The following is a 25968-nucleotide window of genomic DNA, read 5'->3' on the forward strand; positions in this document are numbered from 1 at the left end:
AAAGTAAAAATCGAAAAATAAGGAATAAAGAGAGTTGCTGGGTGTGATAGCACATGCCTTTAATCCCAGTGCCTGGAGGGCAGAGACAGACAGATCTCCGTGAGTCAATTAAAATTAAATTAAAATCAAGTACAAAAATACAGATACACGGAGAATAGTGACACTCTATGCTATCATGTTATCTTTTCATGGTTTGAGTCGTGAGGAGTGGCAACAGCGGCGAGAAAGGATATTTGTTTATTAATGAATGATTTAATTCAAGATAAATATTTTTGAAATACCTCGAATGAAATTCAAAAGCAATGTTACTCTGGAGAAGAGAATTTGCTTCTGAAAACGAGAGGCTGTGGGTTCATCCTGAGTTTCAAAGGAAATAATCCTAAATTTTCTTCGGGTCCCTATAAGATGATTCGTGCCCCAAACCAGTAGGAATTATCCAGGAATACCACGCACACATTCCCCCCCAAAAAATTCACTGTGCGTATTTTCCCCTGTTTATCAAAAAAAAAAAAAAAAAGAAATTTTTTGGGTTTTTTTTTTATAAAGTTGAATATTGTTTTCTCAAGGTCTGTAAAAAATTATTTTACGTTTTCATGGGTAATGTATCAAATTTACAGCTCCCATATTTGTTGATCCTATTCCTCCAAGATCTTGGGAGATTTTTCAATATTTTTGGGTCCTTTTCAGGTTTTCTTCAAAGCCTTCAAGTCTTATCTAATGGATTTTTCATTATTGGTTATGGTGAACCCAAGATACTTTATGCTGTTTGTCGCTGTTGTGAAATACGAAGTTTCTCAAATAAGAGAAACGTCTCTATCCTTTGTGTATAGAAGAAGTGTTTATTTTTTATTTTTATTTATTTTATAAAACATTTATTTATTTATGATGTAAACAATATTTTAATTTTTATATTTATTTATTTATTTTGTATACAGCAGTCTATTTTTTATATTTATTTATGATGCATACAATATTATAATTTTATATTTCTTTATTATGCATACAATATTCTAATTATATATTTATTATGTATGCAATATTCTAATTTTATATTTATTTATTATGTATACAATATTCTAATTATTACATTTTATTTATTTATTATGCATACAATATTATAATTTTTTATTTATAAATTATACAATATTTTATTTTTTAAACTTATTCAATTATTGTGTATACAATATTCTAATTTTATTTTTATTTATGATGTCCACAATATTCTGATTTTATATTTATTTATTATGTATGCAATATTCTAATTTTGTTTTTATTTGTTTGTTTATTAGGTATACAATTTTCTAATTTTCCTGACGGGAAGCAGACGCGGCGCCTTGGGGACACAGAGCTCCGCCTTCTCCCCCCTGCCCTGCACTGATTTAATGGAAACGATACATTTATTATTCAACATAATTAATCGTCCATGATATTAACTAGTAACAAATATGAATCTAATTAACATCGATGAAATAGACGGATGATTGAATATGGATGCAGAGCAGTGGGGGAGTAAGGGGGGCAAATTGGCAACCACGGGGAATCATGGGAGCCGTAGTCCCGCACAGCAGCGGGCTGGCAGGAAAGAAGGAGCCTGGCCTTTGATGCAAGGGACATCCTGCTGGACCGAGTCCATCGCTGACTACAGGCAACATGGTCATCACGGGGAATCATGGGAGCCGTAGTCCCGCACAGCAGCGGGCAGGCAGGGAGGGAGGAGCCTGGCCTTTGATGCCAGGGACATCCTGCTGGACCGAGTCCATCGCTGACTACAGGCAAAATGGTCGTCATGGTGAATCATGGGAGATGTAGTCCTGCGGAGTAGTGGAGTGGCTCCCCACACTCCGCCCCACCCCTAGCCACGCCCTAACCCTAGGCCTAACCCAAACCCTAGCAATGCCCCAATCATAGCACCACCCAGCCCATAGCAATGCCGCACCACTGGCCCCCCCCAAAACCCAGCCACGCCCACTCCTAGCACCACCCACCCCTGGCCCGCTCCCAACCATAGGCACGCCCATTCCTAGCACCGCCCACCTCTGGTCTCGCCCTATCCCAGCCACGCCCTCTTGTGACCCCGCCCACCCCGGCCCCGCCCACAAACCCTAGCCAAGCACACTGCTAGCACCGCCAACCCCGGGCCTCGCCCCCAACCCTAACCTTGCCCATTCCTAGCAGTCTTTTATTTCATCGATATTGAAATATAAATATAATAATTCCTCCTGGGTCTCTACCTGCTCGTTGACAAAGTCTCCGTTTACCTTTCATAATTAATCCAGAGATCTTTTTTCCATAAGTTTTCATTTCTTTGATCCAGTTTGAACCACTTTGATCCGGTCTAATCAGCTTTGATCCGGTTTTGAACCTGTCTACACTAGTTTGATCCGGTTTGATCCAGTTGGATCCGGTCTGATCCAATTTTTTTTACTTGGTTTGTGTTAAGAACATTCATTCTAAAATAGCATCTTCCCTCTGGATTAAATTAAATTTAAATTTAAAAATTAAAATTATTAAAATTAAAATTCCTGTAGGAGAAATTCAGGAAAGCAATACGAATAGAAGACCAGGAAGATTTGAATCCACCCTATTTATATGTTTTTCCTGTAATTTTTTCCTAAACCGTCGTCCTTTCCTTTTCCGCTTTGGCTGTTAACTCTCTGGGACTCTGCAAATCTTTGTCGCTATTTAAATTTTTGTTTAAATGAATTTTTTTTGGAAATCGTTGAGCGTCCCTACCCTGTCTCTCCTAATTTTTTCCCTTCTGTGCCCCTAATTTTCTTTAGACCCATTCTGTCACCCGGGTAATGAATGGATTAATTAATTCAATTAATTAATTTCAGGAGCCGTTTAGGATCCCCATCTAGGCAAAAAATATCTTTGCTGACTCAAACAATCTTTCTCAAGTAAACTCTACAAACACTAGCACTCAGGTTCATGCAGCAATAAAGTTTCATGAGAAATAAAGAAAACCTGTTTGGCGATTTTTTTCCGTCATCATTATTATTTTTTTATTATGAAATAAATATTAAAACGTTTTTTTTTAGTCAGATAGCAAAATGCCATCCGTGGAATAGTATTTTATAGATTTATGGAATCGCTTGCATGTGATTTCCAAGGGTTCATTTACAACGTATCGACCCGTGATCGTGCGGTTGAGCTTGGGAGTGCAGTCGACTTTTATCTCCCAGTTTACTGAGCGTTAATATGTGTAGGCCATGGGAAGGCAATTTTTTCTCCATCTTTTTCTTTTTTTAAAAAGTATTTATTTATTTATTATGTACACAATATTCTAATTTTATATTTATTTATTATGTATGCAACATTCTAATTTTATATTTATTAATTATGCATACAATATTATAATTTTATATTTATTATGCATACAATATTCTACTTTTTATATTTATCTATTATGTATTCAATATTCTAATTTTATATTTATTTAGAATGTACACAATATTCTAATTTTCATATTTATTTAATATGTATACAATATTCTAATTTTTATATTTATTTATTAAGTATACAATATTCTATTTTTTGTATTTATTTAATACGTGTACAACATTCTATTTTTTACATTTATTTATTATGTATACAATATTCTAATTTTATATTTATTTATTATGTATACAATATTCTGTCTGCGTGTATGCCCTCACGCCAGCAGAGGGCATCAGACCCCATTATAGATGGTTTTGACCCACCATGGGTTGCCTGGGACTCGAACCCGGGCCCTCGGGGAGAGCAGGCCGTGCTCTTAAGCTCTGAGCCATCTCTCCAGCACCAAGAAAAATTTTAAAATGATTTACAGTGTGTTAAAGTTGAAGTTCTTTAAGTAAAAATCGGGTCGCGGGGGAGAGGGGGGTGGAGTGCCCACGCCACTCCCCGGGCCTCCCTGGGGCTCCTGGAGCTGGTTTCCAGTTCTGGACTACGTCTCCCATGATTCCCTGCGGCCGCCATTTTGCCTGTAGTCCGTGAATGGGCCTAATGCACAGGGAACTTGGTTTCCCATGATCCCCGGTCCCCTGCCTTCCCTGCAATTTTGAACTGACTTAAAAGAGGTGGCTGAAGCAGGCCGGTTATCTCACTTCTCACAATGGCTCTGGCACCAGGCCTCCGTGGAAAGAGAGATCCTCCTAGCCTGCCTCCCAAAAAGCAGCAATATTGAATGCCTTGCCTAAACATTTAATGGTCTGTCTCCCTAGCACAGAGCTTTGTCTCCTGAAAACAGACATTTAAGGCCTTGCATCCTGAATGCAAATCCTCATTCCCTGAGAGTGGACATTGAAGGTCTGTCTCCCGAGAACAGACTAGATACTCTGCCTTTCAGAAGGCTTTGCCATCCCGAAAGCAAAGCCTCGTCTTCTGAGCAGACAGAACGCTTTGCTATCCCGAGAGCAAAGCCTCGTCTTCGAGAGTAGAGAACTAAAAGCCTTGTCTCCCGAGACTCGGTCACCTGAAAGCTGAGTCCAAGGCCCATCAGGACCTTATCTCCCGAGCGCAGACTACTGGGTCAAGAGTCGATCTTCGCTACCCAGCCCCCAGTGCGGACAAGAGCCCAGCCTGAAGAAATTCAAAAAGCCCTTTTTAAGCCAGGGAATATCAGGTCGTATGATGCTATTTCATGTGTGTATTAGAGGTTAAGAGAAGAGCATAGATGTGTTAATACATATGTTTAGGGTGTGACATGTTAAGAGACCTCAACATGCCATTTACAGGAACCCGAAAAACCTGCAGAAATAACAACAGAAGGGCACGCAAATAACGCGTGGATCTCACAAGGTAAAGGTGACCTAAAATTGGTAAGGTCAGAAAATCTTGCATGAGGAATGGGATGCAAATGGCCCTCGTGGCAAACACAGGGCAGGACACTTTACATGTGCCTGGCACTGTGCTTAATCAGCATATACCTGGTGATGCCAATAATCGATGTAACTCTAAAGGGAACATGTTTGAATATATACAGTCATTCAATAGAAATAAAGGGAGCAAGACAGTACCATGCAAAAGATTTAATTGTAAACATTACCTTTTGTTGGTGGCATTTTGTTGGCAAATAATTATAGCCAGCACCAACACTATAACCAAAACAAGATTACAAGAAGTAAGAAGGATAGCAAATAGGCCAAAATACAATGAATTCACAACATTTCCAGAATATTGGACATCCTTTAGAGATTGGGTCAGAGTGACCAATACTTTTCACAGCTTTGGGCAAAAATATGCATACTGTGTACAATATGTATAGCAACCGGGCTCTGAACAACATAGAAAGGTGGTAGGATCAAATGCACACACACTAGCCTACACGAAGGACATGGACAAAAAATGCTTCCAATTGGATACGAAATGAATCCACACAAATGCCATTGGATTGAAATCTGGGTTAATAAAACAGACACAATGCCACATTATGCGGTGCACTGGCAAGAAATACAGCCAGATGCATTCGTTGTTAGAGTCAATAATAAGTATAAAACAATTATAGTTACAGCAACAAGATATACTGACACAGATGCACAATCCACATTTACTTGTGGAGCAGCAACGAATGCCTCTTGTGTAAGGAGACATTTTGCAGTACCACTAGATAAAGCAATGGATGAGGGAATGGTAGGTTATTGGCACAACAAAACAAATCAGAAGGATTTGATGAACAAAATTATGAATATCCTAATTATGATAATAATTATGAAGATAGGATAACAGCACCACAACAAAACCTACAACACCCTCCCCAGTACAGATATGGAAGGACATGTTTGCAGAACCAAATCTAGTAAAATATGGAACCATGACAATACCAAAACCATATGGAAATAAATGCCCAAACAGCCTATGGTCAAAAATTAGTAACACACAGGTTAACAATAAAACAGCAAATTTCCTGTGTCTAACAGATCTTCCTAATCTACCATGGTTTAGTAATATTACACCAGTAGGCTACAGTTTGGAGAAATTACCAAGAACATACAATATAACAATTAATGGTAAAACAGTAGTTTTGCAAAATATGTATCCATATATTGAAAGCAATGAAAAACGGCAATGGGAAACATGGAAAAAGTTCTTAAAGACAGCTGTGGAACACTGGAGGTTCCCACTAGTATTAACATCTGTAATTCCACAACCATGGCATATGAATAGATACAAAGAATCTATAGGATTTATTTGTAAAATTGCAACCCATAGATGCTATTTGGCCATAACAATGGATAAGCATAATGAGACATCACATCATGATTTGGTATGGGCTTGTATCGAAAAACATCACAATATGACAACAGGTGTAGCTAATATACAAGATATTAAGATGAATATAACTGAGGCCTTTGTATATATTAATGATACACAGTAATAGCGAAAAGTACATCAATAGCCAGCACAATATACTTAACAAGTTATATAAGAAATTCTCCAGAGGAAAGCTAGCCATATGTAACAGTGAAAGCAGAGAAGTTACTAAAACTTCACATAATCGAGGGCTCAACAGGAGAAAGCACACATAATGAAACACACATAAGCATTGATTTAACAAAGTGGACAAAAACGATAGTGTAAGACAGAATAATTATATTATATAAAATACACACACACACACACATACATTAAAAGACACACTCCCATATCTTAGATCTGGATTGTGGGATAGAGGAAAAAGCATGACCACAAGAGATAAACTAGTGATCATAAGAGCAGACATACAATTATGCCATTGGGAATCTATAACAGATGTGTATCCCATACCATGGGATATCAAAGCAGAAATTAAGAATGCAACAGTTAAGATGAAATATGGAACCACACAAGAAATTACTCATGAGGTTACCTATTATGGGTATTCAAATATGTGCCAGCTAAAATTGTTATAGAAAACCCAATACAAATTTATAGAAATAATAATCACTCCAAAGTAGCAATAGGATTATCATTAGATGAAAAGTTTAAATATACCAGGGCTATAGCACATTAGAGGACAGGTATTACTAAGAAAATAAATTGGTTTCGATGGATAAATAAAACAGAAGAAAATACCATAATCTATAATCATTATGGGGTACCATATTTTCACTCATCATTAACTATAAATCCAGAATATAGTGAATGGTATATCACAGACTGGGTAACCCATATGCCAAAAGGAACAAACACTTCATTTTCACAGGACTGGGAATTCGTAATATATGTACCATTAAAATTTTCTCATTGGCCAGATTATAAAATAACAGACCCCAGAATAGTATATAGAGGAGCAATCCATAATAACAACAAGACGTACCCTCTGTATACAGTCCATTACCATAAAGGATATTTAAATCCACCTCCCGGGAAGGCAGGCATAGTTACAGCTCCACTATTGGTCCCAGATTTAACAATAATTTCTAGAGTTATATTATACCCAAGAAAAAGAAAAATAACGTTAGATATAGATTTAACAATATTACAGCCTCCTGAATATTATTGTAATAAATTCAATATAGATACACTAGCATTACAATATAATAGCCCCATAAGACTTGGAAGGAAACCTCTACAAGTAGGATTTTTGGTAGGAGGATTAATATCCTCAACACACAACATGGCATGATTCCTTTACCGAGCTGTACTATATCCTGCAGCTTGCAAGTAATTGCCACATAATCATCAAAGGCATTTGTGCGAGAAGGGACCCATCCAAGGTCACTGAGTTCGGACTGGCAACACCAGGAACCCCATCTGATACACAGATCACACTCTCTGCAAAAACTTTCATTCCATTTCAAATCAGAGGAGAAGAAAGCATATGTGTCCGCTCCTCTCTCCTGGCCTCCCCTCCACCCTCCCAGCCTCTCCGCCCCAGCCCCAGTTCGCCCCCATATCCCGTCCTGGGAACCTGATGGAGACCAGCTGGGAAGCTCGGGGAAAGCGTGGGAGCCAAGGCTCCACCCCCTCCGCGCCCCGTACCAGCTCCAACAGAGGCTGCCGGTCACAGGCAGCGGTTTCTAAGCTGTTTACCAACTGTTCTGTTAATAATTTCAGCTCTTTTTGCCACAGACAGCCTCTGTGACCTTATCCCGGGCCAGCAGGAAGGAAGCAGGGAAGGCAGGGGCCTGGGCATCATGGGAAATCGAGTTCCCTGTGCATTCGGCCCATTGACAGAATACAGGCAAAATGGCTGCTGCAGGAAATCATGGGAGACGTAGTCCAGAACCGGGACCAGGCTCCATGAGCCCCGGGGGGGGGGGGGCCTGGCTGCCCCTCTTCGATGCGGGGGTGGGGAGGGTAGGGTGGGGGGGTGGGGGGGAGGTGGGTGGACTTTAATAATTTCTTTCATATGTTTGATTTCTTTTTCTTGTTTTCCCTGAGGGATTTGCTGATGTCTTCCAAATTTTGTTTGTCTTTTCCTCCATTTCTTTGAGGAAATTTCTCATTTCCTCTTTAAGAGTTTTAAACATTCTCTTGAAGTTATTTTTTAGGTCGTTTTCTTCTGCTTCATCTATATTTGGTTGTTCAAGTCTTGTTGTTGTAGGGTCTTTAGGTTTACTGGTATTGTGCTGTTATTTGTGGTGTAGCATGTGACCTTACCTTTTCTACTCATCTTTTTCTCTAATAGATGTGGTTGGGGCTGTCTGAGATTCTGTTGATTAATCTTTTAGGTGCTAAAGAATCCAAAGCTCAGATGGTTGTTCCTTGTGGTACAGTCAGTGCCACAGTTCTAGTTTACCCATTGGTTACTCTGTGTTCCTGGAGATAGCTCAGTGCTCCTGTGTTTTTCTCTGCTCCCTTGGAGTTTGTTGTCTCAGGCCTACTAGGTTGCTGGCTTTTACCTGTTTCTGTAAATCCTGGTCTGGATCCCCTCCTGTAGATGTCTCTTACCTGGAGTTGCTCCTGCTAAGGTTTCTGGTCTACTGCCTCAGCGTTCCCAGGCTTGGGTGCACCCAGAACAGCAGAGGACCTAGCTCAGGCTTACTCCCTCAGTGGTCCCAGACTCATGCTTGGACTTGCAGAGGTTCCAGGTCTCTGCCTATTGCCTTTGATGTCCCAGACCCTCTGACGTCCCAGACTCATGCCTGGCCCCAAGAGATCTCTGGTTCCTGCCTACTCCCTCGGAGGTCCCATATGCACGCCTAGACTGGCAGAGGTCCTGGCTCAGGCCTAGTTCCTGGGAGGTCCTAGGAACTCATGCTGAGACCCACAGGGATCCTGGCTTAGGTCTACTCCCTTGAAGGTCCCAGGTTCACGTTGGGACTCTCAGCAGTCTCTGGCTCTGGCTCGCTTGCTCAGCGGTTACTCCCCAGTACCTGTTTCAGTGGAGATCGCTTACTCTGGATCTTAGACATAATTTTTATGGCATACATATTACCTTTGTGGATAGACACCCTATCCATCAATCTATCCTAACTGTTTAACAGATTTTGCTTAATACATTCAACAGCATGAATTCTCTCAGACAGTGTCTCTTCACCCTCCATCATTGACTGGGTTTGGGCCATCAAATTGGTTGTATCCTTCTCCAGAGTGCCGATTTTTCCTTTCAGCTGGTCATTATCAGTCTTAAAGTGCCTCATTCATGGCTCATTAGTTATCAAACCATTTTTAAAGGTGAAAATATGAAATACAAAGCTAATCCCTGGGATGAAATATAGGGATGTAGGATGGAAATCACATAAGCCTTGCATAATACCATACATGGTATAAGTTAAAAAGCTGTTGTCTTGTATTGATAAATTACTTGTTATGTTGACATTATAAATCTCACCTGTCATAAGGTATATCGAATTGAAGTATGTGCAATAACTGTTACCGGCCAGCAGGTGTCGCAGTTGTATTTGCCTGGTAGGAAGATCCTAGCCAAGGACTTTTCAAATTGGTTTTAACCCATTATTTACTGAAAGATATGCTTAATTTAGGATCAGTTATTAAAGTGATCAAAGTGATTTTGAGAGTTGGTGACGAGGATAAAGAGAAAATCCAGAGCCTTCCATCAGTACAAATCACAAACCCTGTACTCCACAAAGATCCCTCTGTGGCTGCAGCATGGGTACTGGAGGGACAGGAAGGCAGCAATGCCAACAGAGACATCCAGGGAACCCCACACCCCACCTGTGCCTTTGCAACGTGCCCGGGAAGCCAGACCCAGAGCAGCTCTGGGATGCCACTGAGGCCAGAGATTGCTATAGAGCCATGCACAAGGAGGATCAGTGCCCAAATACCTACGTGTGATCCAGTGGTGGCTGGGTGGAGTTGCGTGGGTCCTAAAAAGTGGATGTAATGGTCCCCAAGCCAATTGTTGAAGGACATGGGTCAAAGAATCCCAGGCTAACTCCAAGATATACCAATTATATTTTTCTTTATTATAAGGGGCAAACTCACAAAACAGGAATGAGAAGTCCAGCATCAGCTGTGTAACATGGGAACCACAGAGAGAACCCTGGGCAGGCCAGTGGTTTTCTCCAGGTACCCAAAAGGTCACTCCCTATCCTGGTCCACCCTCTTAAAGATCATTGGCTAACAGAGATTCCCCATCAAAACAACATTATTCTTACCCTTGGCATGCAATCTATTCTTATAGGTAACTGGTTTTTTGTTTAAACCTTTTTGTGGTTGGTGTATCTATTTTTGCCTAATTTAATGGACTGATTTTGTATTTTCTATGTTTTTGGTAGTCTTTATATTTTATTTTTAATCTTTGAGTTTAAAAAATGTGCATGATTTTAGGAACACTATGTGAAATTGATGCTCTAGATCATTTAGACACAGAGAACAGAGAGAAAATTCTTTGTACTTTGGCCACTAAAATTTGAGCATTGTTATAGACCTAACTCAGGGCCTCCAGTCTGCTACTGAGCTACATCTCTAGTCCTTGTTATTTAAGTTGGGTCTTAGTATATAGCCTGGGATGGCCTTGAACACTCATTTCTTCTGTCTGTACCTTCCTAGTTCTGGACCACCACACTAATCAGGAATCTGTCTAATCTAGACCTTTCTTGATGTTTTTCCCTTCTTCTCCCCACCCCCAAGATAGAGCTCCAGGCTAGCCAAAGCTATATATAGTTAAACCCTGTTTTGGGGTGGGGGAGAAAGAGGGAGAGGGAGAGAGATGAGGGTAAAGAAAGTGTCATATAAGTTAATATACAGAAAAGAGTTCTGTAACACAGTTGTTTTTAATTTAGTCTATTTTTCATTTTGCTGGACTTTTGTACCTTTATTATTATTACAAAAATAATATAGCATCTATTCTAAGATTAATACAGTCGGGTTCAAGGGCATATGCCTGTTATCCCAGTTTCGGAGATAGGTGAGAGATAGAAGGATTGCAATTTTAAGGGCAGCTTAGGCAACATAGAAAAGACCCTAGGGTTGTAGGAGGAGATGGATATAGATGCACATAGATAGTAATCAGAGAACAAAACTGCCCTCATTGTCAATGTGGCAATTTCTCAGAAAATTAGGAAACATCCTTCCTCAAGACCCAGTAATACCACTTTTGGGTATCTATTCAAAGGATGCTCAATCATGCCACAAGGACATGTGCTCAACTATGTTCATAGCAGCATTGTTTGTCATAACCAGAACCTGGAAACAACTGAAATGCCCCTTGACCAAAGAATGGATAAGGAAAATGTGGTACATTGACACAATGGAGTACTATAAAACAGAGAAAAATAATGATATCCTGAATTTTGCAGGCAAATGAATGGAGCTAGAAAACATCATTTTGAGTGAGGTAACCCAGATACAGAAAGACAATTATCACATATACACACTCATAGGTGGTTTGTAAACATAAAGTAAAGAAAACCAGCTCACAAATCAATCTCAGAGAACCTAGACAACAATGAGGACCCTAAGAGTGACATACATAGATCTAATCTACATGGGAAGTAGAAAAAGACAAGATCTCCTGAGTAAATTGGGAGCATGGGGACCTTGGGAGAGGGTTGAAGGGGAGTGGAGAGGTATGAAGGGGAGCAGGGAAAAATGTAGAACTCAATGAAAATAATAATAAAAAAACATAATCTCAGTCTTTTCTTGGATTTTATTAACCAAATAGTTTTTGATATTTAATATTCCAACAAATTTAATCATTGAAAATGTGCTTTGATATGTTGTCTTCCCCTTTAGGAAGTATTTAAAGAAAGAATTGGCTATATGCACGTTTGAGGATTAAAATCTTTGGGTCCCATCAGTAGAACTGCTTAAAGAACTTAAGAATATAGTAAGTTTTTAACCATTATGATGTGAAGTTCCTTTGTTTCAACTTTAAGAATAGTAATTAACCTTTTACTTCTGTGTCACTTTTCAGGCTGTAGAAGGTGATCATACTTCAGTTAGTATTTTGGGCATTAGTAATGTCCATCCTCTCTTGGTTCTTATCCAATGAATTCCAGAGCTAGAATCACATGACCTACAAATATTCATCTCTGATTGGCTGAAAAAAATTGTTGTATTAATAAACAGAGCCGAACTATGTGTGTGAATGCAAACATGGGAATAAGAATCATTGAAACCCTTGAATCCCATTCTTCCCTACATCGAACTTGTGCTGAATCCATCAACTACTACGATTGCTGAGAGTAGATGAATCTGAGTTTATTCACCCATATGCCATTCCTGTGACTCATGCAATTCTGACAATGGCACGGAAACTCAATCTTGAGAGTGCACTGCAGTATTTTAATTTGGAATTTCTGTGCCTGCCATTGAGAAATGGCCTGGGTCTGCATTTTCCTTCTCTGCTTGGTTTTGCTTAGATCAGGATCAATTACCCCTTGACACTGCTAACAAAGGAGGAAAAAGAAAACAATTATATAGGTAATGGTACAAATTGTGGAATATAAATGAAGATGTCACATTCTTAAGTAGGATAAAGTATCTATAACAGTTTATATGAAATTTTTATTTTGTGCCTGTATATAGTTTAGAAGTGCTTTATTACTTTTAAAATAGTTCTGTATCTTATATATTTTCCTGGCTAAATGCTGAGTAACTTTAGGAAACAAAAATGAAAGTAGTATAAAAGTGGAGAAGAAATAGTAAACTGTTCCACTGCAGGAGTTGTGTTCTCATGTAAAACATTCAGGCCTCAGGTAGCTAATAATTTTTAATATGCCTTATTATTAAAACTTTTATGTGTGCTTTCTGGATATTTGGAAGACTTTAAAAGATTTGAAATTTGTGGTTTTGTTCTAGCTCAGAGGTTCTCAACCTGTGAGTCCTTTGGGGGCCATCGAAGGACCCTTTCACAAGGGTTACCTAAAACCATTAGAAAACGCAGATAATTATATTTGCTTTGTAACAGTAGCAAAATTACAGTTATGAAGTATCACTGAAATAATTTTATAGCTAGGGGTCACTACAACAGGAACTGTATATTAAAGGCACACAGCATCAGGAAGGTAGAAAACCACTGTTCTAGCTTGATAATGAAATCCCACTTCCAGTGTTACCTTTTATAATTTTTTTAACTTTTATGCCAAAATGGATTTAAAAAATGACTGAAACCAAGTCTGTTGTATAGCAATAAAATTAAGATTGCAGCATTGTTGATAAAGATATTTGTAATCACATTATATGTTCACGATGGTGAACTTCAATGATGAAGAGACTTGTCTACTTTATTTCAGAGGTTCTGATAACATATATTTTTGTTAGTTTTTTCTTTTACAGGAAATGGAATGGGTTTTGAAGCTTTTATTACTCACTTAGGTATGTTGGTTGTGGCAGTGTGCACAAAAAGAGAATAAGCAACAGTTATGTTCCTGACCACAGTTTCTGTGATTCTCTCTGGGTAAGACTTCAGGATGCCACCTCAAACTCTTCATTCTATCTTTCCTTTAAGATGTATAACAGTTCTCGCCTTTAATCTCAGCACTCAGGAGGCAGAGGTAGGTGACTCTGTGAGTTTCAAGGACAGCCTGGTCTATAAAAGCTATTTTCAAGGCAGATTCCAAAGCTACAAAGAAACCCTGTCTCAAAAAAGAAGTATAACAGTTTGATGCATTTATAGGAGACGGTTTTGTCTGCCAATATTCATTTCTAATGAATTAATGTTAAATCAATGTATTTTTGTTGCTTACTTCAAAAACATAAAATGGTTCTCCTTGAAGAAAATAATTTTAAGAATATTTAGAACCTTAGAAAATGCAGAAGAAACAATTTTTGTAAGTCTCTGATAAAGACTTAATTGTTTTACAGTACATGAAAATTGTTACTTGTTTTGAGAACATCATTGAGTCAGCATTTTAGCTTTCCTTAATATTTTCTTCACACAAATTATGAAGTAATAATCTGTAAGCATATGTCATTGCAAAGACATGATGTAATTTTAGTCATTTTAATGTGTGCTTTACTTCATTAGCACAACATAACCATTGTTCTCATGCCTGGGCAAAGGTCCTTTTGTCAGAGCACCATCTATATCTATGACAATGGACAACAAAAGGTTTCTGCTCCTCTCAGATTCCCTGCCATGAATGAGGTCAGTATATGTAGCTTCTTTGTTTTTTAGGACCCTAATTGATTGCAAAATCCTAAGAATATTTAGAAAATATATTGTAAATATTTTCCTAAAATGCTATGATATACTTTTCTATCTCTGTGAAATATGAACTAGTGATGAAGTAGCTTCAAGCTTTATTCTCCACACAGGTTAGAAAAGCTTTTTGAGATTGGCTAATTTAAGAAAGTCATCTAGATGAAGTAGAATATTTGTCAGAATGATTTTCCTAGTAAGTTTCTTATTTCTCATCATGACTATTGAAGGTAGCTTTTAATTAACATTATACTGTTACATAATACTCAATAAATTTTGTAGGGGAAAAGTAATTATCTCTATTTTAGATAATAGTAAAGCTCTTTTAACTTTTAAAAATAATGCCCATTGCCACACAGTAGTAAATCCAACACTCAGGAGGCAGAGGCAGGTGGATCTTTGTGAGTTCAAGGCCAGCCTGGTCTACAAGAGCTAGTTCCAGGACATGCTCCAAAACAAAAGCAAAAAAAAAAAAATTCAACTTGAAAAAACAAAACCAAAAACCAGACAAACAAAAATACCCATCAAAAAGACTTATTGATTCATAAAAGTAATGTCTGGTTTATCTCAGTTAAAAATAAATTTGATGTTGATGCCTTAGGTATATACTTCTCTATTTATGTTGTGATCCTGTTGAAAAATTGACTTTCACTTCTATTTTCAAAGTATTTGCTTACTTTTATATAAATGATTTCCTCTTATTTTTACTTAATTTTTAAATTTAGTTATTTATCTTTCCATCGGTTGGTATCAAACCCAAGCTTCATACATGCTAGACAAGTACTCTACCATGGAGCTACATGTTCAGCTCCATAGTATCTCAGTTCATCGTTTAGTTTTGTGTTTTTTAGGATAGGGTCTTATTATCAGCTCATGATCCCTTTGCTTTGGCCTTCACCAATGCCAGGACTTAAGTATGTGCTACCAGCTTTACACTGTTTAAATGTGAAGAGAGAGATATATTTCAAATTGTATGATTTTAAATAATTTTTGTCATTTGTTGTTTAATTTTTAGAAATTTACTTCCTGTTGTATTGGTTCAGCTGAGCAAAGAACCACTACTCCTCCGCCATCATTAATAAGAAAATGTATGACTTTGTCTCATGTAAAATGTTAGCTGCTGGGTGCTGTGAGCTGACACATGGAGTTACAGCCAATGGCTGTGTCTCAATCATCTGAGCTGATTAACTGTGTCAAGCAGGACTGAACATATCTGCATGGGAGAGTTCACTAATGGAAACTAAATGCTTAGTAGTTCAAGCTCTCCTTCGTAAACTGTACACCCACCGGTGTCTGTCTTCATTCACACGGAAGGAATTAATATATGATGGAAAACCACACACTGTGACCCATCAGATCCTTCTATGTAATGGACACCCCTGCCACCCATGACCTTAAACTTCAGTCTGTGATCTATTGTCCAGTGTGTCCGCTGCAGTGCACACTGTACACTGTTCCTACTCTTCTGGTCTGAAGCCCATGGCCTTAAACTTCAGTCTGTGATCTAGGTATTGTCCAGTGTGTCCCCTGCAGTGCACACAGTACACTGTTCCTACTCTTCTGGTCTGAAGCTCATGACCTTCGACTTCAGCCTGTGATCTAGCTACTGTCCAGTGCATCCCCTGCAGTGCACACAGTACACTCTTCCTACTCTTCTGGTCTGAAGGGAGGAGCCATGCTCTATATGACTCAAACTGATAATTTTAGAACTCACAATAAAATCCAGAGAAGCTGGAGGACACTCATTTACTCATCTATTATCCTTCTCACTGAGCAGTTAAGGCCCAGTCTTGAAGCAATTGCAGAACTTGCTTTCTGGGCAGCAGGAGTAGGATTAGGTGTTCAAAGCAATTCTCAAATATGTAGTGTGAGATAAGCCTAAGCTACAGGAGACAGAAATAAATAATCAACAGAATTTGAGAAAAAATGGAAAGAAATTCTTAATGACCTGGAAATAATAGGGAATAGAAACAAATAGATTAGAGCAGAAACTAGAGCATTTAAAGTAAATAAAATTTAAAAAGTGAAAATAGCAATTATCTTTTAAAAAACATAAATATAATTTTTTAAAAACACAGTTATACTGACTTTGGACAAGAGAAAAACACTCCCTGGTAAAGAGACTGACATTAAAAAGGCATTACTTCACCATGCCCCATGTGCAGTGTCAGCTGCTGAGACCTGTGACCTGAAACACACAGCTGCAGCTAATGGATAGAATCATGACAGGCAGGATTGGACATATAAGCATAGGAGAGTTCCCTTGTTAGAAAGTCAATATTTATTGACTCAAGCTAACCTTCCCGAATTATACAGCCCAAATCTAGCCTGCCTTCATTCTCATGACAGATTAACATATGCTGGGAAATTACAAAATCACTGATCCTGTCACGATCAGGTCCTATTTCATAATGGTGACTCCAGCAGCTGTTTGCCTACCTACAGTGTATGCAATAAACTATTCCTCCTATTCTGGTCTGAAAGTGGAAGCCATGCTCCGCATACAAATCCTTTTCCTGTTACTGTAATGGACAGTTGACTACATGTCTTAAATTTTCAATTTTAGAGCTCAGTGGTCATTGTGTTTTCATCCAAGAATTTAGTTTAATTACAAGGACAACAAGGTCATTGCTCTGGGGAGCAATGGTGTGGGATCAAGGCTACCTAATCCAACAAAGAAATGTTTTTCTCAGAAACATTTTTCTACAATGCTTGAGGTACTGCTATTCTAGAATTAATATGTCTTCCCAGTGATAAATCATTCACACACTTAAAGTTTAATAGACATAAATTCCGTTAGTAACAGTATGCATTCATGGTGGTTAATGCTAAAAGAGGAGACCACCTGGTCCAGATTTTGCATTCCACATATGCTGTCATCCTTAAGTCTTTTTTTTAGGTTCAGGCCTGAGGTTATACATTGAACAGTGTAAATAGGGACAGGAGAATGCAAGTCTAGCCACTTAGGCAGATGGAGATTTACAGAACAAAACTATCTTTGAGATTATGCATTATGATAAAAATAAAATATATCACAATGTATGACTTAAAAGAGAAATAGATCTTAATATATGATCTAAATGATATATTTAAGATGTATTGATGCTACAATCCTCACATATACAAAGGACATAGAATACAAATTAAAACAATGTTATGGGAAAGTCACCTATCCACACTGTGATTGTTCTTAAGTCAACAGCTGTTCTGAGCCATTCTAACCTCAAAATAATCCTTCTTTTGCCTCCAAGCTAGATGTCTCAGAGAAAGGCCACAGATGCTTTTTTGATGAACAGCCCTGATTGGTGTTTATTTCAAGTCTGTGACATTACTGTAGAGAATCTCATTTTTTAAGTTTTATTTTATGTATATGGGTGTTTACCCACAGGTGTCTCTGTGCAGTACCCGCAGAAGCCAGATAAGTGAATCAGATCCCTTGGAACTGGAGTTGCAGGAGATGGTTAGCAACCATGATTTTTGGCAATGTAACCTGTGCCAACTGCAACAACACCCAGTGTTCTTAATTGCTAAGCTATCTTGCAAGCTGCATTTTTATTTAAAATTTATTCCCAAAATTTTCTTTTCTAATTCCTTCCTTAAGTCTGTATGAACAAGGATGTGCAACTATATTAATAAAACCTGCTGGGTCCATTTCTGTTGGTTTTGTGTTATTGTTTCAGAACTGAACATGTTATTTCAGATACATAAATAGGGACCTCATCCCCGCCTGAGGCCAATTCACCCAATTGTAGGAGAATTGCAATCTTTATTGAGCAACATAATTCTGACCCTTAAGTGACCTAGGCTGACTTGGACAGAAAACATTATCAAGAATAAAAAACTTAGATTGGCAAATACCTCATCTAACATTTGCTGGTGCCACAGCCCTGAAGTTGTAGGGCTGCAGGAAAGACTATGGACACTGTCCTGAGCAAACCACAGGCTCCCTGGGTTCAATGGGCCTTCCACCATACCCTACTGACCATTCTCATTTTAGATGACTTTGAAATCCTGAAATTCCTGCCTCCACTTTCTAAGTACCATGGTTATACATCTGTAACCATGCTTGACTTAGTTGGCTTTAACTCCATTTAATCATTCGTTAGAAAGTTGGGGTGAGTAAGATGAGCAGTTACACTTAATTATATTAAAACTCCACCAATCTCCATGAGCCTGGGTTTCAACCATCTGTAGAATAAAGACAGTACTGTGCTCTAGTCCCTTGATGAATTATAATACAAAGATAAAGAAAAACAATTTTGCTCATAGTTGGAAGACAGTGGACCTTAAGACAGGAAGGCTGCATTTGATGGGAGTCAACTGTTACTTAGATCAACCAGTCACACCTTATTGCTATTAATGGCATGTTCATGGGACTGAATAGAAGGCTCAGCACTTAAAACACTGGCTGCTCACCCACAGGGCCTGACTTTTGATTTCCAGCACCCAAAAGACAGCTTACAATTGTCAGTAACTCTAGTCACAGGGGATCAGACAACATCTTCTAGTCACTACTGGTTCCTGGCATGCCATTGGTATACTCACTGGCAAAACTTATACACTTAAATTAAATTTTATTCTTTTCTAAGGTAATAGACACATGAAGAAAACCCTTTTAACAATATGTAATCATATATATAGATGTCTTTCCACCATTTGCATATCTGGTTCCATAGGAGGCCACATGAATGCACCAGATCACCAAGACTGGGAAATACAAGTCATTCTGAAGAATCAGATATAGGTGCCAGGAATTAAACTGCAGTATCCAAGAGGAGCAGCACTACTGAGCCAACTCTCCAGGTCATAATAATGCTAAAGATGAAGATGAGCTACTATTCCTTCTGTCTCCTATCACTTGAAGGTGAGGAAAGTCCCCTCTTGATGGTTGTCAAAGAATTTAATGGATTTCTTTACCTCTCCATATTGTTTCTGAGTTTTATTGTTAACACAGTTCTCTTGATGTAAGACACAACACACAAGAGAGTGGTTGGAATCTGCTGCGATTTTACTGAATTCATGTTTTCATTATATAGTATTCAAACAAAGAACAAATCAGAAGGTCGTGTGTCATTGGTTGACACAGTATGAAAGCTTCTTTTAGTCACATCAGCAATATCTAAGAAAAGTACTTTATCAGGAACAGGTGTTAGACATAAAGCATCCTTAGAAGAGGAAATCTTGTCCTTGGGACTGTAAACCTCAGACAAGTGGTTTCATGTTAAGAATAGAAAGTTTCTGTCTCATTATCGCTATCATGGCCCTTCCTCTTCCTAACCCTTTATTTCATCTAGTGACCAAATATACCTAATCAGTTCTCTGCACCTGTTGAACTATACTTTTTAATACCTTCTTATGCAGCAGACATCATGGGGGTTGGGATCTAGCAAGCCTATCCATAAAGTTCAAAGTATTATATAACAGTTTTTGTCCATCAACATTAACCCATCTATTCCCTTGCTCATCATACACCCTGTGTATAACAAAGGTTCTGCTGTAGTCTTATACATTCCCATACTGTGCTTCCTTATCCCAGAGCTGTTTCTGAAGAGAATGATCCTTGTCTTGAATATATATAAAAACTATCATTATTATGAAAGAATTTGTGCAAAGTTCATATCCCGCATAGCCATCTAATCGAGAAACCCGTCTATGCCTCAGTGTTGGCTAATTCCAGGCTGTCTTCCATTGACCTCCAGGAAGGCTAGTCCCATAGGATACGTAGCTCCCATCCGGTATAATGACATATGTCATGTCACACAGACGACACTGGAGTTGGTGTGGCAGTTTGATCATACAAATATTTTCCTATGCAAAGAGGATTTTGCATTCAAATTATACAGTGTTCATCTGTCTTGTTTACAATCTGAAAAGAGGACAATAGTTTACTATTATAATATTCCTCATAATCTTATTTGAGGACCAGGGAAATGGCTCCATGGGAAAGGTCTGTGGTGTGCAAGGATGGAAAACTGACCTTGATTATCATATTAAGAGGACCAAAAGTAGAAACTGCAAAGTGGTATTCTGGTCTCCAAATATCTGCATTGGTCCAAAAAACCCATAATCACATTGCACACACACCGTAAATCTTTGTTACAAAATAAATCTTAGTGCCCTTACATTACCTGACATCTTTGGATAATTTCCTTAGAAGGCAATTCTTCAAGATAAAATGGTTAACTAATTGGCAGCAGGGAAGCATGGAACATCAGTATTATGTATATATATTCTAATATATATTTACAACACACATATAAAACATCAAGCTATGGTATGAGATACACAGTTGAATGTTCATTATCCTACTTTATTACATCTCTACCAGATAAATGAAAATACTGTTTTGAGTACACACACGAGATCATTAATGTTTCTTATATTCTCTTCTATTAAGCATTTTTAACATTAACATTGTTAAATTGTGTTGACCAAAGAGCAAATGTTGTGAGTACTTCATCTACCCTTAGACTTGTACTAAGGAGGTAGACTCATGAGGATCAAGAGTTCAAATATATCCCTGAATCATTACTAACATTTAGGCAAAACTGAATAACAAACAAGAAAATCTCAAGGGAATTTGTGGAAATATGAAAAACAAAACCAGGAGCAACAACCCACCACCATTTCATAGATACTCTTACTTAAAAAGTATGATCACACACTGCCTGATATTTAGATAAAAAAAAATGAATCAATTAGATGATGGGGTTACCATTCTACACATTATAGTAGAAAAATACAGATTAACAAAAGTCACGGAAGAAAAATAAGGACCACAAAATAAACTTTACTAAATGGATTTGTCACACATGGAGCACACTTTAGTATCTACCTCAAATGTTTCAAAGTAGAAACCACAAGGCAGTGATCTCTACCATCAGTCTTCAGTGAGCATGGTAAATAATTTACTTCCTTCAAGGCTATAATGAAAAATAAATGGATCATTATTTTTTTCTTGAAGCTGAAGACAACTGTAATGTCTAAAGCCTTTACAAAATCATTTTCAGAAAGCATTTTCTTTTATGTGAGTTTATTCATATTTCTGTCTTTTAATTGATACACATAGGCTTTAAAATATTTAGAGCACTAGAAACATGGCTGGGCAGTTAAGAAATGTTTGCTACGTGGACCAAGGTCTGATTTTTTGACAACCTCCTGTAATTTCTGCAATAAAATCCTAGGATCTAATATATCAGAAACCAGCATGCACATTCACATACCCACACAAAGCACACTGATATCACATAATCACAATTAAAACAACTCTTTAAACATATTTTCAGTCATGAAAGTTTTTCTCATGTAAGAATTCATTCCTATAATATAGGTGTTAAGGCACCTAATGGCTTACAGAGTTTTTCTTCACCATGAAGCAATCAGGCAGGCTTGAAGTCTGAGAAATCAATCCTTCTAAGTTGATGGAATCATTTGGGAAGACTTATGAAATGCTGTCCTGCTGGAGGAAATAAGTCACTGTGGGTAGGCTTTTCTAGTTTACACCCTCTGCTTCATGCTGTAAGTTAAGGATTTGAGTTCTTAACCTGTTTTAGCTGTCATGTTAGACAGTTGTAGCAATAACACTTTCTTTCTTTCTTTTTTGAGAAAGTGTTTCTCTGTAGCTTTGAAGTCTGTCCTAGAACTAGCTTTGTAGACCAGACTGGCCTCAAACTCACAGAGACCCACCTGCCTCTGCCTCCTGAGTATGGGATCAAAGTATGCACCACCACTGTCCAGCTGTCATGTCACTTTCATGGTGATCCTGTATCCCGCTGGAGCCAAAGGCCAACTTAATTTTTATAAGTTGACCTAGACATTATATCACAACAGAAAAGGAACAAATATAAATCAATAAAGTTTTACACTTGAATCAGTGATTCCATTCAATTGAGGAGAAATATAAAATCTAAAAGGGTTACATTACTGTTTAAATTCATAGTGCAAGTGTTACAGCTCGGGGGGGGGGGGAGTTATGCTGACTGCCAGAAGTCAGACTATACCTACAGCTATGAAAGGAAGGTAGTCTGGATATTTATAGCTGTGTAGAGAAAGATACCCTGATCTGATGTGGGATTCCCCTCAGTGTGATGTGATTACCATTAATGAATAACGAAACTGCCTTGGCTTGTTGATAGGGCAGAACTTAGGTCGGCAGGGATAACTGAACTGAATGCTGGGAGAAAGAAGGGAAGAGTAAGTGAGATGCCATGGAGATGCTGAAGACAGATGCTGGGAATTTTACCCAGTAAGTCACAGCCACAAGACCATACATAGATTAATAGAAATGGGTTAAATTTATATGTAAGACTTAGCCAATAAGAAGCCAGAGCTAATGGGCCAAGCAGTTGTTTAATTTATACAGTGTTTGTGTGATTATTTCAGATCTAAGCTAGCCAGGTGCCTGGGAACCAAACAAGCAACCTCCCTACAACACTGACTGTCAGAAGTCAGGCTATACCTACAGTTGTGAAGAGAAGGTATCTTGGGATGTGGGATTCTCCTCTGTATGCTGTGAACATGATTTATTACCATTGGTAAAAAAAAAGTTGCTTTGGCCTACAGCAGGGCAGAATATAGTCAGGCTGGAAGAGAGAGAGAGAGAGAGAGAGAGAGCGAGAGAGAGAGAGAGAGAGAGCGAATAGGTGGAGTAAAAGAGATGTAGTTGTTCAAGCAGAAAGATGCCAGAACAGAACATTACTGATAAGCCACAGCCTGTGGTGAGATTAATAGAAATGGGTTAATTTAAGATGTAAGAATTAGTCAATAAGAATCTTGAGCTAACAGACCAAACAGTGCTGTAACTAATATATTTTCTGTGTGACTATTTGGGTCTAGATGGCGCCAGAAACTTCCTGAACAGTCTCAAATTACAATCCTGGATATCTACAGCTGATAGGAAAGCTACCCTGACTGTTATTAAGTCAGGCTATGCCTGAAACTGTGGAGAAAAGGTATTCTGAATTGTTATAGCTCTAAAGAGAAAGGTACCCTCACTGTCCTGTCAGGACATACCTACAGCTGTGAAGGGAAAGTATACTGGATACCTACACCTATAAGGAGAAAGGAATCCTGACTGTTGAGAAGTCTGGCTATCTCCTTCTGCTCCTGATTTGGACCTTGAGATTTCTGTCCGGTGCTCCCATGTGGGTCTCTGTCTCTGTCTCCTTTCATCGTCTGATGAAGGTTAATATTCATGAGGATGCCTATGTGTTTGTCTTTGGATTCACCTTCTTATTTAGCTTCTCTAGGAACATGAATTATAAGCTCAATGTCCTTTATTTATGGCTAGAAACCAAATATGAGTGAGTACATCCCATGTTCCTCTTGGAACTCAGGACCACGAGGGGTGCACCCACACACTGAGAAAATGGGGATGTTCTATCGGGAACTCACCAAGGCCAGCTGGCCTAGGTCTGAAAAAGCATGGGATAAATCCGGACTAGCTGAACAAAGCGAACAATGAGGAATACTGAGAACTCAAGAACAATCGCAGTGGGTTTTTGATCCTACTGCATGTACTGGCTTTGTGGGAGCCTAGGCAGTTTGGATGCTCACCTTACGAGACCTGGATAGAGGTGGGCAGTCCTTGGGCTTCCCACAGGTCAGGGAACCCTGATTGCTCTTCGAGCAGATGAGGGAGGAAGACTTGATCGGGGGATAAGGAGGGAAATGGGAAGCAGTTGCGGGGAGGAGGCAGAAATCCTTAATAAATAAATAAATTAAAAAATAAATAAATAAATAAAAACCCTGGTTCGATTCCCGGAAATCTGGCTATAACTGAAGCTGTGGAGGGAAGGTAGCCTGATACCTAGGGCTCTGAAGAAAATGGTAGCCTGATTGTTAGAAGTCAGGCCATACCTACAGTTGTGAAAGGAAAGTGTACTGGATACCTACAGCTATGACAAGAAAAGGTATCCTTGTAGAGGCCCCAAACCATGAGCCTATTTCCACCTAGTCTGAAGGTCAGAGTTTCTTAAGGTGTGGTTGTTTTGTGTTTTGGACTTTAAGAGGGCCCAGGCAGATAAATCCACTCCACCTTGAGCAAAGGTGAGAGAATTCAAACATACTTCTGCTCCTTCTTTTGAATTAAGATGTTTGGCCTAAGGAATGACTGCCTTTAGGATCCTTGGTCTAGGGTCGGTTCACTGCCTGAATAACAGAATGTTTTTCTCAATAATCAAGGACTTGATGGATCAAAGTATTGAAGCAAGTAACTGTTCAGTTGTCCTTGGCATTGTATTAAAGCAGTCTTTTGTCTCCCCCCCCCCCATTGTATTGAGGTATAAACATAATGGGAAATTAAATGCAGGCAGATTTACAGTATTCACTGGAACTCCCTGCCAGTACTATCCTATGCTTCTGCTTTATTATTTTCACTTGTGTCTTCATTCTCTTTGCTTATTTTTCTAATCCCCAGGCCCCTACCCTGGTAACTGGCATACTTGTCAAAGATGGTCCCTGACAAATACTGGCTATTGGGAAGTCCGGCTATATGTGAGGCTGTGTTCCAGTGGGAGATGTTCTCCATGCAGGATGTAGCAATACTGCTCCTCTCCAAAAGAGCCATCACAGCTGGGCCCTGCTTCATTCTGCTAAGAGAGCTTCAGAACAGAGATGTCCATGGCTGTTATACTCCACTTCCCTAAGGGAGTTTCCTAGCAGAGATGTTCAATGCGTCTCTGTTTCACCCCACTAGGGAGTTTCCTAACAGAGATACCATTTTTTTCTCAGCTTCAGCCCAAATTGTTACTTCTCTGCTTCACTGGAGTTAATGGGAAACTTGCAGAAATGTTGAAGTCGCTGGTGAAGAGTTGCTACTTCTGCTCTGCTCCTTTAAGGGAGTTTGCCAGCAGAGGTGACCAAAGCTTCTCTGTTCCAATCCACTACAAAGTTTCTTACCACTACAGTGAAGGTTTTCACCCAAAACTCATTCAAGAAATTTAATTGGAAGGGAAGAATCCAGGAGAGGGGCTCTCTCTGCCAGGGCAGAAGCCAGCTGAACATGTACAGAACTTATATAGGACTTCTTAGTCACAGAGTATTCCCAGGGAGAAGGTTCTCATGGTGGGAATTGGTTAGATGTCAATCTCTGATCTTGAACAATGCAGAGATTGGCTGGATTTCATGTTCAGGGGTTGGTAGATCTTGAGCTTAGGGATTAGCTGGTTTTGTGCTCAGTTGGTCAAGGGTAGAGTGTGTTTCTTTGGCTTTTGTTTTAGAGTCAAAGTGTGTTCTATCACTTGCCTTTTATAGTCTTTTAAGTCTGATTTCAGGGTCAGGTGTTTCTTTCATTGGCTCTGGATTCAGAAACAAAGTGTATTTCCTTGTCTTGGTTTTAGAGTCAGGATGTATTTCTTTGTCTCCAGTTTCAGAGTCAAAATTATGTATTTCACTGGCTCTGATTTCAGAGTCAGGATGTGTTTTTTTTTTTTTGGCTGGCCCATTTACCCTAC

General features: G+C 38.7%; 1 long non-coding RNA gene across 1 annotated transcript in view; it reads right to left on the reverse strand.

The window, feature by feature from the left end:
* Positions 1-21547: 21547 nt before the first annotated feature.
* The window catches only part of LOC142836989 (uncharacterized), a 38256-nt gene continuing 33835 nt past the window's right edge, over positions 21548-25968 (reverse strand). The window contains exon 4 of the long non-coding RNA XR_012908183.1: positions 21548-21971. This is a non-coding gene — a long non-coding RNA (uncharacterized LOC142836989). The remainder of the gene's footprint in view (positions 21972-25968) is intronic.

Source organism: Microtus pennsylvanicus, chromosome 17, assembly GCF_037038515.1.
Source record: "Microtus pennsylvanicus isolate mMicPen1 chromosome 17, mMicPen1.hap1, whole genome shotgun sequence".
In the NCBI taxonomy this organism is placed as follows: Eukaryota; Metazoa; Chordata; class Mammalia; order Rodentia; family Cricetidae; genus Microtus; species Microtus pennsylvanicus.